Source organism: Stegodyphus dumicola, chromosome 6, assembly GCF_044657685.1.
Source record: "Stegodyphus dumicola isolate Sdum_Otavi_A_Nest chromosome 6, ASM4465768v1".
NCBI lineage: Eukaryota > Metazoa > Arthropoda > Arachnida > Araneae > Eresidae > Stegodyphus > Stegodyphus dumicola.
Genome location: NC_140773.1, coordinates 119934033 through 119956060, shown reverse-complemented (window position 1 = coordinate 119956060; position 22028 = coordinate 119934033). Strand labels below are relative to the sequence as shown.

The window sequence follows — 22028 nt, the reverse complement described above, 5'->3', positions numbered from 1 at the left end:
CACGTGCAAATGTCCCTTTAGAGGGGCATCCATAAACGTATTCAGCAGTAACCATTATAGGGATGTGCATAACCGATTAGCCAACTATTCAACACATTTTGGAAAAATTTGTAAATATATAAATATAATTCCACCGGTAAATAATCGGCTTACTGTTATTGTAAGGTTTTAGTAACTCACGATGCTTGAGAAAAGAAAACCAAATTAACTTAATGCCTTAATTTATTAAATTGATCTGTACTGAATAATTAAACTCAGTTAAACGTTTCCCCTTAAGAAGTGGACAGTGTTTGATACGACAAAAACCTGCATGTTAATGTCCAGCATTTTAAAATTCCTCCCAAATCTGTCTACCTAATCAACATTCCAAACATGCAGCGGGTATAGTGTTAAATTTATTTATCCTAAGATGACAGTCACTTTGAATCAAAGAACTAATTTAAAATATTTAAATGCAACGTACCTCATTCTGTTATTTGTCTCGAAAAGCTACGCATCTGGAAAGAGAATATTTTCTGAGTTAAATTGCGGAATTCCTTTTCTTTTTGTTTTTACGGTTAAACAAATCCGTTTTATTACTAAAGGGCTGAAGACTGATATTTAATTTGAAGATTAAAGGAAAGTTGATTATAATGTTAAAACTAAGCATATTTTTCTTCATTTCTGAATGTAAAACTTTATATATATAAGATCCAGATGAAAAATGTCAATTGGACAATATAATGATTCTTTTAGGTATTTCCGTAGCAACAGAATTTTGAATTTTCGCAAGACATTGCCTTAGTTTTATCGGTGCTCAAGGTTTGATTGCAATAATTCGCCTTTTTTTTTTTTTTGAGAAATTTAATTTTAGAACCATTTTATTTCAGAGAATCTTGGTTCGTTATCCGCTAACCGGAAGAAATGCGAAGTTGGTCTTTCATCCCCCTCTCAGATAAGGGGTGAAAAAAGGAAAATAAATTATTTTTTAAAATGATTACAGTAAAATTAAATTATAAATATGAAAGATATTTTAACCAGGTTTGAAGAATACTTTTTATGCATACGGAATAATCTTTATACTCATAAACCTCGAATATCCATGTCGAGTCAGGAAATATAATTCTTGCACTCATATAAAACTAATCATTAAAACCAAAATAAGATGATAACAGATGAGCCTTTTCTCTTCAGTATTATAATTTCGGCTTCATCAATTGGCCAATCAGCAAAGACTCAACTTCCAGATCTCCCAATGACTCAATAAGATGAATTTATAATATACGGCACATTATATTCCTATGAGTTTTATATTTATTACATTTTTCTTATTTATGTCTTAAGTTAGTAATAATATAGTACATAATGGTATATTTTATTATTCGATCTATTACATTTTTTGTCTGAGATCACTAATACTTTCCTTTGCATATTTAAATCTATTTCTAGGAAAATGCAACTGATTTTGCACAGAACGATTCTTATTTTGGCAATTTATGGTCTATAAATTTAAATACTAGCATCGTATTTCGCAACAAATAAACGAAATTATCCACTCACTTCTACATTATAGCAAAAGTTCATAATTCTGAACTTTTAGAGCTGAAGAAATCTTAAAGGTATTTCTGGTTGGTGCAAGATCGTTCAGTTTTTCACCTTTTAAAACTTGTGAAGACACGTTATTGAGAAGTTTGGCAAGTATGGTAGATGAGGCATTTGATGGCGAAGTCGTTAGTACTAATAAAGAATCTAGTTAGATCAATTTAAGGATGAGGAAAAAGGCAATAAAACTTTTCGACTATGAAAGCAAATAAAACAAATAAGGAATTTAAAAAAAATGTCCGTTTCTTTAATCGGATTTTCTAAATTTTCTTACATTTATTATATTAATTCAGCAATAAATATTCTTAGAAAACTTGAAATTCTTAGAAATTCTTGTAAATTGTAATTAGTTCTAAATAAAAGTTCCATAAAGGTAATGCAGTGCTTTAACATGAATTAAGCTGCTGAATAATCATTATTCTAGTTAGCTTATCTAAACAGAGAAGAGACTATTTTTTTAAATGCAACCATCATATTACTAAAAAGATTTTTTTTTTCTTTTCTTCCGAATCACTGAATTCATTTTGCTGGTATTTTAAATTTTAGTCACTGAATAGGGAAGTAATGTATACATCAGTATGTGCACATTTAAAAAATAACACCCTAACTAAAGATTTTACACTTAACATTTACAAATTAGCACATGAAAAGATTATTTTTCTTTTATTATGCATGAAACTAATTATTGACCCTTATCAAGTATAGTCTTGTGCAAAATATTATGATATTTTATTTCTATATTAAGGTCTGCATACTCAAAATTAGGGAAAACAGCAACCTTCTTCTTTCGATTTCAAGGGCTATCAGACACAGGTCCTGCTTCTTTCAGCAGCCAAAACGTGTCTGAGAAAAGGGAGCAGTGACTACTGTATTATTAAATTAATTGGAAAAAAATGGGCGCCTGTATAAAAAAATCGATTTATCTAATTAATTATCAAACGTATCAGTCATTATTTTTATACATTTTTAATAGTTTTAAATCATAGCTCATTTAAAAAAAGCAACTAATTTTTTTTTTTTTTTTTTTTTTTTTTTTACTTTTCTACTCCTTCCGCAATGAGACTTCAGCCCAACTTCTAAAGGGTGGTGATTTCGGATTTTTGCATTTTCAAATTCTCTACACTTTTATCTTTCTAAAATACCATTCTTTAATCTCTATTAAAATTATAACTGTAAAAAATCTAGTTCTAATTTGTCATCGAATGCTTTGAAAAATGAGGATTTTTACATAAAAATGCGTTTTACTGCAAACGTGATTGTTTTTATACTCGATGCATCTTTTCTCAGGAACTACTTCTCACAGGTATCTAAAATGTTTATGGCGTATTTATTCGGTTTCCTAAAATTTACTAAAATGAGCTTTAACTAAAACTAAGGAAAACAACTTTTAAAATTTTTTTGTGGGAGAAAAGTGCTGAATTTTACTATGCCTAACAAAATATTCTGTAAATTACTCTAAGATTCAGAATGTTTCAAAAGCTCATTTCAATATAATCAGATAGGTATAATTTAATTACACAAATAATTTCTAGCGTGTATCTACAGCAGATTTTTAGAAAAATTATATCGAAAACGGCCAATTTAACATTATCGGTTTAGGGTTTGCTGATACCCCTTAAAGATAAATCTGATAAGTAATACATCTAGGTTCCTGATGAATTACTTTGCATCTAAAAACTTCAGATTCGGAAAAGATCTAGAAACTAAGGGATTATGGCAAAATCTACTGAAGCATTGCAGTCTTTGATAAAAGGAATGCTGAAAAGAATCCAGGCATTATGAAAAGCCAAATAACTTCATATTAAGTTGTAGGGTTTATATTTATTTTAACTAACATTTATTTTAAGTTTAAGCTATCTTTCCTGTCAAGCCTTTACTTTCCATTAGAATTGCCAATGCCAGAGTACGTAAATTTTAGTAGAACGCGCAGAGTATTCAAATTTTAGCAGAGGTAATTTGAGTTTAAATAGAAGGGAAACGAGATTATAAGTGTGCTTCTTGAATCGCGAGCGTGAAGGTTGCTAGGTAGAAATTTAAGAACCGCGCGTTTCGGCCTGTGTGCCTATCTCGGCAGTTCATTGAATCTTTCAGCTTCTTAATCAGTAAGTTTGCTGAATCTCAGCTGTATCTTAGAACGCGGTTAAGTTAGTTACGATTATATAGCCTCGTAGGTAGTGATCTCGTTATTTATTCATCCTGTCATTTATTTTTAGATGCATTTTTGTCTTTTTTGTTAACCCGCCGGGTCGGCGTAGTTTGTGAACGTCAAGTGAACGCAACTGTGATTTTTAAAGTGGAATAAAAAGGGATTTAAACCTTTCTTGCGAGTTTGTGTAATTTACAGTTCAAAGCAGTCACTACTACTGTTGCTGACAAGTTGGGGCCTCGCAACATTATAAAGTACTGAAATTTTTAATATTGCTTGAAATGTAATTCATTTGGAAATATCATTAACTGTAGTAGCATACAAGAAAAACCTTCTTCATTATAGCAATACATACTTTAGCAATAAATATTTCAGAAATCCGTAATATTTTGCACGAAACTGTATTAAAATTCCAAATATGCAAACAGACTAGACGGGCTAACGGCTACCTGGACGGACATTCGGACTGACGCCAAAACCTTACTATAACAAACTCCAAATAATTCTTTTATTTATTTATTTATTTATTTATTTATTTATTTATTTATTTATTTATTTTGTCTAAATTCCTTTACTCTTCAGAAAGTCATTTCTGAGTAAATTCGTTTACTCTTCTTCGTAAGTAGAGTAAATTCGTTTACTCTTCTTCACGTGGGCATAAAAGGCAATGAAGAAGCGGACACCCTGGCAAAAGAAGCGGCAAAGGAAGTCTCAAGTACAGAACTGTCAGAAAAATTACCTAGGTCTCATCTCAAAAAGACCACTCTAAAACAACTGATAGACAGATGGCAAGCGAGATGGGAGACAGCGGATACAGGAAGGAGAACAAATATGTCCTTCCCGAAAACAACGCTAGAATTAAATTGCAATAGTGGTAGTCAGACACAGATTTATACAGGTCATGGCCCGTTCCTGACCTATCTGCATAGATTCAGTCTGAGTGACACAGAAAGATATCAATGTGGAGAGATGGGGGAATCCAGACCATTACGTCTTTCACTGCACAAACACGGCACAATACCATATAAGAAAGCCAACAAGCTTACTGACCACAATGAGCGGCAAATATGAGAACAAACAAAACAACACATAAAAGGCTACAAGCAGTAATCAGCCATTGTCAAAGAAAATATTCTCTAATACGACGATAATTGTCTCCAAACAGAAATAATCAAGTGCTTAGCGCTCTGAATCCTAAAATGTACAAGTCAAACTATATCAATCTGTTAATTATGCGGGGCACACACCTCGGACTTCTCAGCCCAAGACTAACTTAGCTAATTAGAACTATGGCAACAACCTGCCTATATTCTTTAAAAATTTTACTTTTGCAATTAATGTACAGGTCTAGGAATCGCAAGACCAGATTGAGCCACTAAAATCTTCAACGGCAATGAATTTTGCCTACACTTACTAATCGCGTATTTAAATTACAAGTTTGTGATAAGTAGGTTCAAGAAGGGCAAGGTCAACTTATATTATCACCTCAAGTTTGTGAATGCTATTATTATTAGTAAGGCATTTTTGCTTTCTTAATTTTAATAAATATTCAATTTTTTATGTAAATTTTAGGGAAGAGATATCTGTATTTATATGATCAACTGTATGTTTGAATCTCTCCCTAATGATCAGCATTAAGTGCTTAATTATGTTTTTTATAAATTATGTGCATGTTCTAAGGTGATAAAAGTAACTATGGAATTAATGTAGGTAAGGTTCGCTTTGTAATTATGTATCAGCATTATGCATTCAAGTGTTTGGAATCAGATATCAATTTTACTCAGTATGGTGCTGTATTTTTCTGTTTATGTTCACTTTAACGTACTCAAGTCTGTATTTACTACTTCTCTGCATATACTATGAAGGTCAGTTCTTACTTAACTAGGATTTAGACTACATAGCATTACTTAATGATCAGTTTTATGTATTATATTCATCAGTTTCAGTTTTAGGTTTCAGGTAGTATGTATCCATTTGTAAGTGTTATGTATGCAGGTATTAGGGATCAGCTTTCTGTATTTCTGTACTCAGTATCATGTTAGTTTTTCACTTTAATATTCAGTTTTGTACTTATGTATGTATTATCCTGTCTGCAAGTACTACAAAAGAAAATGTAGATGCATGGTTCAATTTGTAAAACAACTCCAGTTTAAGTTTGAGCAAAGAACTAAATTATGCAGGAATTTGTTATCTTAGTGATAACAGGTATACAATCTTTTAAATGTTTTTACATAAGAGTCAGGCACAAGGAAAGTAATCTGCGTTACGTTTGGGTTCGTATTTTAACGCAGTTAAATTACGTTTGTGATTTTTTTAAAGTTTACTATGTGCAATAATTTAATAGGTTACATCTTTCCTCCATGCAGGACCAACGACTGTACAAAAGCTCCATAAATATATGACAGTTGTGTCAGGATTAGCATCCGCGTGTAGACATTTAGCAAGTCCAGAAAATCCAAGGCAGTTAATTTTTCAGGCAGTCTCCTCCTTTCTTTACTTTATCTAACACAAGTGTCTGTCTATTCTAAATGCGATTCTTAACAATCATTTGATTGCTTCTTTGTTTAATTTTAAGTAATTCCTAACAGAATACTCTTTCCCCGAACAATAACATCCAAGCTTGCATGTAGACTTTATGAGACTCTTAGCCGTCTATTCGGCTGCGTTCTCGGAGCAGGGTGGAGCAGAAAGTAGATGGTTTCTGCTAGGAAGAAAACACACTGTGAGGTTAAGGCCAGATCAGTGGTCTTTCTTGGTGGCGCTCACTCACTCACTCTTCAGTAAAAGAAGAAATTGTTTACTTATCCTTATTTTATTTCTAAAAAGATCATAAAGTTTAAGCGTAATGTTTTCTTTCTTTAAAACCGAATACCAAACGTGTTGGTTTAGACGAAAACAGTAAAGTTACATACAATCCAGATAATTGGAGTTCTAGTGTATTAATAAAAATTATAATAATAAAGAGATTAAATAAGTATAATTATAGTAAAGTATGATAGTGCACTTACTTCAGATCAACTGAAATGCGGCAGAAATCTTGCACCGATGAAATCCATTGTTAAAATGAAAAACTGACGTTCTATGGACGACTTGATTGCTGCTTTCTTTTAGCAGTGGATAAAAACATTCCTGGTTCCGGGAACCCAGTGAAAGAGAAATGAGCGTAGGGAAAAATTTGTTTCGTCATAAAAGAAAGTGACTGCAGGTGAGCATTTGCCTCCACAATGTCTTTAAAAGCCAAAGATCCGGGTTCTTTGCTAAAAGCTATTTTGAGCAAGGTCATACGACGCGGGAATTCTCAACATTTCGATTCGCATGCAAGCTATAGAGTAAAACGTAGAATTCCTGAAAATGAGTAATCTACCTTCTGAATAGTATAATTCTGCAGACAGAAGAAAAATTGCTCTCAGAGCGCTTCGAAGAAAAACTTAGGAAAATAAATTAAAAGATTACTTTCCATGCGTACCTAATGGGCATAAACTTTGATTACAATTAACGATCCCATGCATATCTCTTTGGTTTACATTAAACTATTGTTCAGGAAGTTAAACATTTTAGAGTATCTTCTGTTCTATTTATTATTTTATTCCTCGATATGAAAGATTGGATAGTCTTGTACCAATTTAATTGCCAACATTTGCAAATAAAATAAGGCGAATAGTGTACCAAATTCAGTAAGTACACAAACTTAATACACAGCTTATTTCAGGTAAATGGGTAATGAGATTTTCATAAAAGAAATTAAATTGTGTAATCGTATGTGTTGACATGAATAAAAATGACAGATTTGATGTAAGAAAATAAATAAGTTATTTTGAAGATCCATAAATCAAGAAAATATATTTGTTTTCAAAAATGTATATAAAAGTTTAGCTCACTTGTTAAAATCCCTTGAAAAAATTTAGCCTCATATATGAATGCTAGAATATTTATAAAGTAATTTAAATTTATATAAAACATCAAAATTGTTTTCAAATTCATAGAAGTTTTTAACCAGAGGAAAATTGATTTTATACGTAAAGACGATTTAAACGCAGAAATAATTTTGATAGCACATTAAAATGCTGTTGCAAAAATATTTGCATACCCTTTCTTCATGTTCGTGGGAAAAGGAAAACAAAGTGAAATGCCAGAAATACACTAAATAATTTAAATTAATAAACTTCATTTTCAATCTTTTTAGAATTTGTATAATATCCCTAGAAGGGACGAATGAAATATGCCAAAAAGGCAGTAGATTTTATTCAGTATATCGGATCCGTATAATATCCGTAAAAGTGACGAATGAAATATAGCATAATAGCGGTAGTTTTTTTCCAATTACATTCGAATTCGTATAATTTTCGTTAGAATAACAATAAAGACCCAACAGTATCTTCAGCTATTTTTATTCGTAAAAATTTCGTAAACGTAACGTGCAAAAAATACACCCTTATTTCACCAAAATTATACGTATATTTTTGGAGACGTGCTGCCTGGGAAATGTTTTTTATTGCCGCAGAGTACCCACATCTCGATAAAAGCAATAGGATAAAGAAAATAATTATTTATAGTGCGCAAAAGAAGCTCCGAACAAATTTAATAGACGTTTTTATCATCAGGCAACTTATATAAAGCCTGTCTAGTTCAAGTTGTATGATGCCTATGAATTTCTTTAATTTTACATCTGTTTTAAGTGATCGAGAATTATGGAATGACTCGTGTATGGCTTCCACTGTTTTGGATTTTTTAACTGTTTTAACCGACGAAATATAGATAGATGACTCATACATGGGCTCCATGTTCTTTGGTTGTTCTAGGTGTTTTAAGTGATCAAGAGCTGCAGCTTAAAATGCTTTTATTTCCGTTTTTGAATGAGTACATTAAACATTATTTGAAGGTATATTGTATGTATGCAGTCATTGTGTTTATTCTATGCATGCCTTTTTATAGTGTCTATTAGATGTGTTATACGGTTAAGTTAGATATTTTTATAATTTTCTTTTTTAATTTCAGTTTTAGACTTTAAGGCTTTTTATCTCTCTTTTTTTTTTCTTTTTTTTTTTTTTTCACTAACAATGACTTTTCACATTATTATTTTATAATTCTCAGTTTAGTTTCTTCCACCGAGATTTGCTTTAAGTACCATTGTTCACCCAAAGAATTTTTTTTTTTTCATTCACCAAATATTTTGCTTTTGAGGCATTTGCTTTTACAAGTCCGATAGGGTTTCTTTTTCTTTTATCTTTCTCCAATGTTTTCGTTTGTCTGATTTCGTTTTGCCTGTACTTGGAAAGTGAACGGATTCTTTTCCTACTTCGCTCAGTTTTTTTTTTTTTTTTTTTTTTTTTTTTTTTTTTTCTCATTGATTTGCAGTATACGTTAAATTTTTTTGACTCGCAAATAGAAGACTTCACTTAAGCTGAAGAAATAAAGTTCATTTGTTTGTTTGTTTCTTTGTCACTTAAACTATTACAGAAAGCATGTTGGAAAATCAAAAAAAAAAAAAAAAAAAAATTCTTTACACAATTTTTGTGTGTTTTTCTCCTTAATGGCACTATTTAAGCAACAAAGCGAATTAACGTTCTTAAAGATAGGATACTACGTTTGTTTCCGGAAACAATAAGGATTTAAGAGTAATTCCTTTCTTACAGCGAAAGAAGTAATTTTATGTAGCAGAGTTAGTTGTTAGGTTATGCTGAAAATTCAAGATGTTTCATGGATTTTATTTAAGTATTTCGAATGAAATATTTTTAGGTCTAAAAATTAAATTAAATAGCGGTGAAATTAAACTAATTTGCTAAATAATTTTAGTAACATTCATTGGTAAAATTTAAAAATTAACACAAATCTTGTATACATATCTCCAGGAATTAAATTAAACATCATATTTTCTGCTTGTGAATAGTTTGTGACAGCATGTAGTCATTCAGTGAAGAAAGAGAAAAACACCTCACTGACTCTTCCTTAAGGCTCTTCCGAATATCCTATTTTTATTACATCCACAGCGTAGGACTTGGAAATAATACTAAGGTAACATATCCTTCCACATTTACATTAAACTTCTAGATTCCAGCGCAAAGAAAATGAAGTTCGCCGAGGGATCATGGCCTTTCCTTTATCATGCCTAACTGAAAGTTTCAAATTTATAAACTTTTAAGACGAATTATGCCCTACAGTCATTTTCATATACCAAAAATCAAAAGCGCTTTGATTGTGTGAAACATTTCTAAGTGCTGAGCAAAACATTGATCAATACCCCCCCCCATTTAACATTTGCAAAGTAAAACAATAAATTGTCTTCATAACACATAGGTCCACACTCAATGTTCCATTTAGTAACATCTAGCATAACATAGTGGAATGCCAATATATAGTTGTTTCTTTACTCATTGGCTATTCGATTATTTATTAAGAAAAGCAGTGTTTACCATAGATAAGGCTACTGCTTTAAAACTCAAACATAACTCAGGATATAGCTCACACTCTAATAAGGGATACGTTTTGCCTACTATTTTGCGGAAGATTGTTCTCTTCCCAGATGTAAGTGTGTGTGTGATTATAGCAAAGCCTCGAGGGCTATCTGCCTAAGGGGAGGGATGCCTTCGTGGAGGACTTTCTAAGGGGAACTGGCTCGTATATACGTTACACATGGGGAAAACCACGAAAAATTCCAGATGTAAGAATAGAGGCATTTGTCATCTTAATAAATATAAAGCTTTAAGGCGTGCCTTATTTTGAAGTTGTTCAGTGTACTGCGAAAAACATACAAACTTAATGAGAAAACTTTCATGCGAAACATATTGTTGACGGTGAACTAGTTAGAAGACTTTCAAAACAATACTATATAAAAAGAGAAAATATTGGCATGCTAAACATGACTCAACACGAAACATACAAAATCTAAATTAATTAGGCAAAATTAAACATTTTAAATGCAGAATACGTAAAGCATACATAATGAAAATATAACACTGAATTGCTAAATTTAACATTTAAAAGGTGTAGGCTTGTCATGACAGCTGGCTTTTTCACACACTATTATGTTTCATATTTTAATTTATTAAAGTAATATTTTATTTGCGTACGTCCTCTATCTCTTTTACCAGAATGGCAGTCTCGACATTAGTGTACGAAGAGCAATTATTTGAATGCGTGGAATAGTCTTTACACTAATTATATTACTGATATATTGTAAAAGTTTAATCTTAATTGAATATAATTGTTATTTATAAATTACAATTATTTTAATAGCTTGATTCAACTTATATTAAAAAAATCTGAAGTGGACCCCGCATACCTTCCTTGTCCAACCCAGTAAATTATAAAAGTTTTTTGCTTCAATTCATTTAAACTTATTTTCTCGAATTATTATAACTTCATAAACAGAGCTTCACTTAAGGGTAATTGAAAATCCAGATAAAAATTACAAATTTGCATTAAATAATCCCGCTCTGCTTTTACCGTGGGGAGACGAAGTTCTTGGATTTTTATTTTTCATAACGAGTACAAAACTTTCCGAAACATAAGTATAGGAAATTTGAGACCGTATTAAAAGAAAGCTTTCGTTATTTGTCAAAAATTATTATTTTCTAAAATCTGATAATGCCAAAACATTAATATTTTTGCCATTTATGAGACTTCTATATTTGGAAGTGTATGACTACGACTAACGATTGTGGTGAAAACAAAGGCCGGGTAAGTGTTTTTAAGCAGGGTAAGTCGGTGGGTAAGAAAGTATGTACTCACGGAAAAATATCTTTTGAATCCATTTTAAATTTTAAAACCCGTTTTAGAAAGAAAAGAGTCATTTATTCTGGGCGTACATACAGACGTCACGCATTAAAATTGTTCAAATGGATTCGGGAATGATCAAAATTGCATATTTCGGCTAAAATTTATACCCGAAGTACAGTATTTTTTTTATTTCTTTCAAGGAAGTAAGAAAAACATTCTAGTAGCATTTAATTTTAGATATTAACTTAAAATATCGGAATAGATAATAAATTAGAATTACCTACATTTTCTGTTAAAATAATGTTAAGTGACGTAAGCAGGAGCTAAAACATAAGCTAATACCGACTAAATGACTTTTTCTTCTAAACCTACGATGAACATACATAATATCATCAAAAGGAGCAAACACAGGCGTATATTAGTAATATGAGCATCTATACAACAAATGTAAATTGTGTGCCCAAATTATGGACTGTCGACATCGCCTATAAATTTTGGTTGCTCATTATTTGGCTAATAAAACTACTCTTTTAGTCATGTTAAATAATAGTTTAAATTAAAAATATCCATCAATATGCTAATTTAATAATAATCGGGCTAGTCAAAATCATGATGAACCCGTCATCTTGATTTAATAAATTACTGAAGGAATTCCAAATTGAATTAATTTTCATCATGAATGCTTCGTTAGTAAACAGATTCTAATCTTGATTATCCTTTTGCAGCATAACATCAGTTATAATAAATGGCTGTTAAGGATTCTGATGCTTAGATGCAAGCAAATTAAAAATGCTTTTGAACATCTGCGATCCTATGCTTCGGAACAACCGCTCTTTATCGACAGATTTACTTAAAACAATTACAACGTGTTTGTTTTTAATGACACTCTTACAATAAAATATTTAAAGGTACGAACCGAGATTGAATTTTATTTGGTCAGGTTGTAATAGACCAGCGGCATTCAGTACCGAAAAACCATCATAACTTTGCGCTTCGTTTTGGAAGTAATTACAGACCCTTTCAAGCCTTCGTGATGTTGATCATCTTAAAATGATCTTTTGTAGCACATTTGCTGGAACAAAATGTGTTTTGTAGAGTCATTAGTTTTTTGTACCGCAGAAGAAAACCTGAAAAATGTGCAACTCCTTCGTCGAGATTCGAACTCGTTGAGAGCTTCCGATACTAGCCGGATAGGCTTTCCAATTACACCACGAAGGCGCATGGTAAAGAAGGAGAAAATATCATATAATGTAAAAGATTTATTAAGCGAGATAATCTAAGCGATTATACATTCTTTTAATTTCAGAAATAATAGTTATGTAAATAATTTGCCGTTAGCTCTGCTTTTTTTTTTTTTTTTTTTTTTAAATCCGTGAATTGAAAATTATTATTATTTGGTTTCTATTCGATTCCTGTGACATTTAAATCTTTTTCATTCTTAATGACTACCGAATGTTCGTAATCCTTAAGTTTACTGGAAATGCAATTTATGTCGTATGAGTCAGCCTCCTCTCTAGAGAAGAACTGCGTTCTATGCTATTTCTGAAATTTGATACTTCTTCTTTCTTTATGACCAAAGAATATTCAGAATCCTTAATTTTATACGAAATACAATTTGTGCTGTATTAACTGGCCTCTTGTCCAGAGAAGAACTGTGTTCTGTTCGATTTCTCACATTTAATACTTCTTCATTTTCTTTGACAGCCGAATATTAGGAATCCTTAAGTTTACCCGAAACACAGTTTATGCCGTACGAATTTTCCTCCTCTCCAGAGAAGAACTGTTTCTGTTCGATTCCTGACATTTAATGCTTCTTCATTCTTTATAACCGCCGAATATTCCGAATGCTTATGTTTATCCGAAATACAATACTGTATAAAAGGGCATCCTCTCGAGAGAAAAATTCTGTTCTTTTTTATTCCTATGACATTTAATGTTTTTCCTTTTCTTATGACCATCGAATATTCGGAATCCTTATCTTTATCCGAAACGGAATTTATGCCTTATAAGCTGGCCTCTAACTGGCTCCAAACTTCGTAAGAAGTTTGTCGGGTGGTTTCTACATTCTGCAAGAAGAGAGGCTGTGCTATTACTATGCTGCTGGAGTTGTGAAAAAGCGTAATAATCGGTATCATGATCTGCTACGGCATAACATGTACAATACGTAAACGTGTACATAATTATATCATGGAAGATGCTAGATTTTATTCATAAAATTCAGATACTTCAACTGAGTCTGTATATTATTTCTGTTGATCTTACGAATGATTAACAATGCCATTTCTACTTCCTCAGTGCTGTAATATGCACTTTTGAAGTTAAATTCTCATTTTCTCTTATCAGTGTGACTAAGGGATAAGTGACGTAATTTATGGCCGAAAGAGCAAACAGAATCGGTGTAGTTGTCAGGAGTTTTCAGGTCCACTGATGATCCGTAAAATTTCTAATACTTCTGAAAATGCCGAATCATTTAATTTTGGCCGTGATCCAATATGAGCTGAAAACTCTAAAATTACAAAGCCATTAATCCATACATAAACCCAACTTAAATCCAAAGTCGTTATGTTTGTCCTTTTACTGGGCAAGCAATGATGAAATAATATATATTCTCTTAAAAAATTCCAAAGTTCTGATACCTAACAGAGCAAGATGTAGCTAATATTCCCTGGAAATCCTTATCCCATGATTAGGATTGCTTTATAAAAGATAACAGCTTTTTAAATGTAATCTATTTTCACTCAAAATCTCCTTTCCTTAAAGGGTCATCCAGGGGCAAACTTGCTCATCTCGTTCCTCACGAGCAGTATTTGAAGTTTCCGAAATATTTATTACCTTGGGAATGAAACATTAAAAATTTAAATATCAATTGCTTTAAAAATTCTTTAATTATTGTTTTAATCTTAAGAGCTATGGCTCTGTAGGTAATTCTCTTGTTCACTCTTGAAAGATAAAAGAACTACCAATTTCCGTTGCATAATTATTTCTTTTTTCTTCTATCTCATATTTTCCTTCAGGATTGATTTTTAGGTTTATGCTTCATGTTTTTTTTATTTTTGCTATCTTCGTGTTAGGTAGCTTGCCAACTTTTAGTAGGTTTATAGCCTATTTAATTGTAATCTAACTCTCTCTCTCTTTATGCCCTGATGAGCACTACTTATTTCATGACAAAAAAAAAAAAAAAATTATAAACTCACATAGATAAGTTAGCGCAAGACATGTACTCACGCTTAACCAAATTCTTAACGAAGCATTATTTTACTTCGTTAAGAATATTGCATTGCAGGAATTTTCATAAAGCGCTGACAGCAAGCTAACATACGAGAGAAACGGAAAAGAAATGATAAATATCAATGTTAAAAGCCCAGTTATGACTCATTCAGTTTAAGATCGACTGCAGTTTGATCGGTTGATCAGGTTTTAGCTCTCAGGTTTTAATATTATGATTAGCTGTATCGTTATACGTGTATTTAACCTCATTAGCATTGTTTAAGAATCATGTGAGGAAAAACATTTGAAATGACGCAGTTTAAAAAGTCTTATTATAAGCATATTGTATTTTTTAAAAAGGGAAATAATCATCTTGTACAGGGAGAGCTAAAGGACTATTGCAATTACTGGCTTTAATATGTCCGAATTAATTTACAATATGTATGCATAATGCAATATAAATGAAAATAAATGAAAATCCGTCCCATATTAAATTCGAAGCAAATCATACGTAAAAAACAAATAACAAGAAGCACATAGATAAACGGCATGGTATGCGTATAAAAATGTGAAAACTAGCAATGAAAAGTAAAACATAAGCTTACAGCTTTCCCTTCATCGTCATTAGAGGGTTTGTGCAACGAAAGAAATAAGAACATCAGCCTTTTTCTACCAACAAAGAGACAAATTAAATTTTAATACTTAAATTAATGAATAAATCTGTGTCTTTATTAATCCAACCCCAACAGGCCGTGTTAACTAGTGCAAAAATTTGCAAAGTTATAGCAACAAAATGATAAATTAGCTTACTAAAAATTTAAGAATTTTCTTTTTTAAACTCTAAGCTGACCGAGACAAAAAAAGAACCATGAAAATACAAGTAATCCAAGGCATGAACAAATAATAACGTATGCAAATTTGAAACCATATAGTCTGGAGTGAAGCAATGTTTTTGAAAATTTGTTCTATAAAAATAACAAACAAGCGAAAACGCTTAATAATCTAATAAAAATATTTTCCATTTAAGAGGACTGAGTCAAAAATATAAAGCATATAAACAGAATCAAAGCAACACGTAAAAATAATAATAACTAATGAAAATTTGATCCAAAAGACATAATAATAAAAGGAAAAAAGAAGAGTTAGTTCTTAAAATCTGTAACAATAGATCAACAAATGTTTTGAAATGAAAAAATATTAATTCGGCATAGCAAATGGTTATTTTTTAGGTCTAAAAAGTTCTAAGAAATGAAATAAGTTTAACTACAAATTTCAAACTGATTAAAAATAACAATAGGAATTAAAAAAAAAGTAATGCATCATTAAATATAATGCAATAAAAATGAAACATTTGTAAAACGAAAAAGAAAAAAAAAAAAAAAAAAAAAAAAAAAACATTGAATTAGCCCTTTTTGGTTTTGTAATCCACATAATTCGATGTAAGTTTCAAAATTCGATTTAAATTTTAAACTTTAGTTTGGCTCAAAGCCCACCAGCGGCCGAGCGGTAAAGTCGCTGAACACTAGTAGTTCGGTCCGAGGTTCGAATCCCGCCAACGGACTGGATGCATGGTTGTTTTCGTGGTTTTCCCCATGTGTAACGTGTATATCCCTTAAAATGTCTTTCACGAAGGCATTCCTTTCCTTAGGCAGATAGCCCTCGAGGCTTTGCCATAATCACACACACACATTAATTTGGCCCACTAGCGGCCAAGTGGTAAGAGCTGGTGAGGCCTGGTAGTTGGATCTCGGGGTTTTAATCCCGGAGAAATGGCTGGATGCATGGTCGTTTTCGTGATTTTACTCGTGTGTAACGTAGCTTCGAACCAATTTCCCTTAAAATGTCCTCTACGGTGCATCCTCTCTTTCCATGTAATGCCAAGTGTCGGAGCACGTCATAAATAAATAAAATAATTAACTCTAACTTGTGTCTTTGTTGCTTTAGGAACCGGCTGATGTGTTTACTTCTTTCGTTGCACCATCCTCTTGAAGAAAAGGCAGCGAAATATGTAAATTTGTTTTTTCCATTTAATTTTTGGTTTTAGCATTTTTTTGCATATAATTTGAACCGAACTGAATATAGAATGGATTTTAATCAAAATTTTAACTTATTCTAATTTATTTAGGCTTATTACTACAACTTTCTGCATCTGTGAACACGCAATTGGTTTTGAACTGCATTTTACATTGCAATAATTATTTTTTTTTTTAAATTTTCATTGACTAAAGTAATTATGCATGTATCTGCACGATTAACATTACGCAAAAATGGCATGCATTAATAAATTCTGAAATAACGCGTTTCAGAGATATTTGTTTTTAAGATGGAAAGAGGGAATATTTAAATTAAAAGCGAGTTAGGAGATTATTGATCATTAAAGTTAGAATTTTCCTCTTCATGTTTTATCTTACGTATACGTATATATTTAATTTAGTTGATAAACTTGTTTTATGGATGCAGTACGATTGTTTATTATTTAACAATACTTATCGAAATATTCTGACATTTAATGACATATGTTGCTAAGAAAGATTACAATTTTAATACACAATATAAAATTTTTACCAGTTCATGTCGGCACATATTAGATATAGATGTTTTAACCTTCTGCAGCGTATGCGCTGTATTGCCTTCGAAACTGAATTCGTGATCTTTACATATTCAACGCTTAATTCAGACTGTTCCATTTTAATATATGTTTAGAATAAATAGCTGAAACATTTTATTCATGTCTTAGCACAATATATGCATATTATCGGATTATATAACATATGTGTGTTAAAAAATAGAAAAAGACTATTTCAATTGAAGGTAAACTAAGTGGTTAATCCCATGAGAATATGTTACTGCTGAGCAATGTCTAGATTGGTCAATTGGACAAATCAAACGTTATCTGCCTATTACGCACTGCATGTATTCAGTAAATGACAGATCCGAAAATCAGATCGGTTCCCTCTGATTGGTTGTTAAGAGCCAATCAGAGGAAGATGAGTGAAATGACCAACTACACAGTCATATCCAGTAACTATGGTGAGTTTGGGCATATATTCTAGATTTATCGTTCCCATCACGCAAACTACGGTTCGAGTCCTAGTTACTAATCTTAGATTCTACATGAGAGTTCTATATTGCAGATTATTTAATATCTACTAGGAACAACTCAGCACCTCTCATTCAACAACTTTACATACAGCAAATTTCATAGAATAATGCAAGAATACCTGTCCATTTCAATTACATATAAAATGCTTAAGACTGTGTGCATTTTTTACAATCTTTCGTTTATTTTATATTTATAAATGATATCAAATTTATGGCATTTAATTTTAAGAGCGAGATTGACCAGTATTTTTTATGCTCAGAACATGGGCAATTCTTTACCAGCAATATACGTGAAATGCAACATGATTTAATATATTTTTATTCTGTTTTCGATCTAAATGATAATAAAAAATAAATATTATCTCCAATAATTCAAGGTATTTGAAGAGTCAGTAACTTTTATTCTATTGAAGTAATTCCGATATGAGGGAAAACCTGTACAAGTATTAAGGAGGAGCGATATCGTTTATGACGAGACTACTCATATTGAAAACGTTTGCACTAGTTTCATTTCATGTTCCCATAGTTTTTCTCATGGTAACTTTGCAGAATATTTAATTGAAATTTACCTTTAGAGCAATTTGTTAAAGCATTTTAATGTTGGCTTTACCAAACATTTCTTATTGGTAGATACTTGCTGGTTTTCTTCTTTGCTGGATAAGATTCGTACTTTTGTCAATTGTGAAAACAGATTGGTCATTATGAAGCTAAACATGATGCAGATTAATAGAACAGTTCCTCCTTAAAATGTTGAATTAAATTTCATTTACGTAAAGACCTATAATGTTAATTAAATTAGGAGCAGCCGCTAATAATAGAACATTTTTTATTTTAACCCATTAACGGGCAGATGTTTCTGAAACAGTTTTTTTTTTTTTTTTTTTTTTTTTTTTTTCAAATATAGTTTCTGGGTTGCTTGTAGAAAACATTAGTGCATTAAATTTTATGTTATTGAAAACAAATATATTCTATTAATTGATTTACAAATCAGTCCCCCATTGAGGATCACGACACGTTATATGTGAATAATTGCATACGAGTAATTTTGGTACAAGGGCCATGCGGTAATATATTCTACGAGTAATCCAACATCACATATTACACATTGTTTCCGAACATTTTCTTTACAAACCGAACATTTCCTCTGTTTTTCCATCTCATGTTCTTTCTAAATAATTTCCTTCAGATTTTTTTTTCTCATTTCTTCTGGTCCGCTTTTCTGTGGACCTCCACTGTACGGCGGTCTTCCACTATTTTTCGGGTCAGATAGAGAATGTATATTCAGATAGAACTTTTCAACTACTCTTCTGAAATTTAATGTATTTCTTTTTCATTAGCAATGCAGTATATTGTATGAAAATTTACTAGTGCCGTATTTAATGCACTAGTAAATTAATAATAGGAAATAATAGGTTAAAATAGGAAAACAATATTTCTTAACTTTGCTTTGTATTCTATATTTTTTGCACTGCAATTTTTAAACCTGTCAATACCATCTCTGTTGTTATTTTAATTTACAACGGTATTATACTGCGGAATCATCACCTGTTTTCTCTCAGCTCTACACCATCTTTGCACATGTCTTAGAGGTAAAACTTCCAGATGAATTAGCAGCATAATAACATTTTTGTTATGTTTCCAAACATGGCCAAATATTCTATTTATGTCATCACATCTGTAATCAAAAGCACCACGAAATTATTTCTTTACTTCTTTATCTATTTTTGTAAGGCACTTATTCATCCTGTTACCTGTTATACTCGTATTTTACCGTTCCTGTCGCAGGTATACTTCTTTGTTTTAGATTTTTCATCAAATTAAAATTTGTGAAAAAAATTATCGAAATAAAAACAAGGTTCTTCTGGTTTGTCTACGATTGCTGAATTACCGACATGCCTAATCCATACGAATATTTTCCTGAACTACTGATTAGCTGACCTTCATATATTTCAGCAATGTATAGTAGTATTCAGTCAACATACAACACATTGCCCATTCCTTGCAACCAATGTTAATAGGCTTGCCTCTAATGAAATGGTTTAGATAATGCTGATTATAATAACGCACCTTTTGTTTATTGGAACTCATATTATATGAAAATACCTCAAAGTGCATAAATCTTTTATTTAGCTCTTCCAAAATTTGTAGTATGTTGAATAACCTCTCTTTTTTTCCCATTTATTATCGGTATATTTATATTGTTGTGTGCGTACGGGTTCGTTATGAAATGAATGCACATGTCCGATGAAAAATGAACAAAAATTTATTATTATCACAACAGAAATGCTTAAATTTTCTCAAATTATCATGCAGTATCACAATATCTCACAGTAGTTATCTTTTAACTACTTAAATGTACAATAGAACGTAATTCAAAACAGCTAAAGAACGCTAATCCGCGAATTCGCTATAATCAACAACGGCAGTTTTCTAAACAACAACAAACTAAGCAACTACTACAAACTGAGATGTTTTCCTCCTTTTATAAGATTTTAAAATCACGCGCTAGAATTTTCCAGTACTTTCTCGAAATCAAAAAGAGATATTTATTTATTTAACGCACGCGCTCTTGTATTTTTAATTTTTCCGGCTTAGCTTTCTTTTAATATTCGTCACGCGCTGTACTGCGCGAGAAATAAAACCATTTAATTTATAATTGAACTAACATTAGCTTTTTTTTAAATACCAAATTCGTAACACTGCCCCCTTCCCAAGGACTGCACGTCCCGGGCAGTACAATCCCTGGACAGGAAGCTAAACTTACAACTGTGGCATAAATGCAACTGAGGCATAAACATTACATTACAATATCAAACAATATAAACAATAAATGCAATAACTAACTTAAACAAATCAAATGCTATCAAATACTAAATACAAAACAAATACTAAATACAAATCAAATACTAAATGCAAATCAAATACTAAATACAAATCAAATACTAAATACACATTTATAAACAAAAAGGACCATGGTCTGATACTATTTACAATTATTTACATTACGTACTATGGCCATAGTAATAAGCTAACCTGTCGTAAGAGTTCGAAGACTCACGGATCCGAACCACGACGTCATTCGTGTTCAGCACTGTATATGGACCATCCGAAGGTGACTGTAATTTAGGACTCAGTCCTTTTCGTTGAATTGGGTTCCACAACCACACCTTGTCTCCTTTGTTGGATCTATGTCTAGTAGCTCTTGTGTCGCATCTGGTCTTCACTTTCTCCGTCGCCAAGTTGACTCGCTTTCGTGCAGAACGGTGCATCCCCTCAAACCGGGCCTGGGCATCTTGGATGTGTTCCTCAGACGATGAAGGCGCATCCGTAGGGCGACTAAACAGGCGGTCGCAAGGCAGACGAAGGTCTCGACCGAAGAGCTTCTGGGATGGAGAATAGCTGGTAGTCTTGCGTTTCTTTTCGACCCTGGTATGATTTCGGCAGCTTCCCGAGCTCGATCTTTCGGACAAGGCGTCGACATTTCCAGGCGAGGATCCCTTTTGAGGAAGGATAGTCATGCCATCAGATGCTGAAAGCAGCTTATTGTTTTTGAAATCTAAGGAAAAATTGTATTTCCTTAAAAAGTCCAATCCGAGTATGCATGGATCTGTAATATCCGCCACATATGCCGTGTGATGGTAGGCAGCACTTCCAAACGTGATGTTCACGTTTAACTTCCCAGTTATGTCGATCTTGTCACCAGACGCAGTCTGAAGGGTAACACAGGATGGCGTCCAAATAAGTTTATCTTTAAACTGTTCAGCTAAATCTTTCCTAATGATGGTAACATTAGCTCCTGTGTCAATGATCATATTGCAAGGAACTCCATCGATATTCCCATTAATGGACAGTCCGTTACTGTTGCCACTCACTGTATAAATTTTAAGCGCTTTAAAACAAGGTTTTTCATTATCTGGCAACCTCCGTTCCTTGATATGGTCACTAATTTGTTTACTGCGTCGTTGCTGAGAAATGGTCTTGTTTTCCGTACCTCGGGGTGTTTTGCAGTTTCTTCGTATGTGGCCTTCAACTCTGCAGTTCCAGCACTTTAGAACCAGTTTCTTTTCACTTCTGTTCCATCTCAAGCCACTGACTTGTCTGGTAAAATCATCTGCTTTATATTCCGTACCCTGGAGCGTTCTGCAATTCCGTCTTAGGTGACCTTCACTACCACATCTCCAACACCTTGGAGCCACTTTCTTCTCGCTCCTACTTCGTATCAAAGCTTCGACTTGTCTGGATAAATCATCTAAACGAGCCATCAATTGGTCCCCTG

At 32.1% G+C, this 22028-nt stretch overlaps 1 protein-coding gene across 3 annotated transcripts in view; it reads right to left on the bottom strand.

Annotated features, from left to right (window-relative positions):
- Positions 1–22028, bottom strand: part of LOC118183273 (adhesion molecule nephrin-like) — a 714613-nt gene that overhangs the window by 574329 nt on the left and 118256 nt on the right. The window contains exon 1 of one of the 3 annotated variants that reach the window (XM_085818852.1): positions 6736–6895. The exons of the other annotated variants lie outside the window; for them this stretch is intronic. The gene's annotated coding sequence lies outside the window, so the exon portion shown is untranslated. Of the gene's footprint in view, positions 1–6735; positions 6896–22028 lie in introns of those variants that run through there. 3 annotated transcript variants of the gene reach the window in all.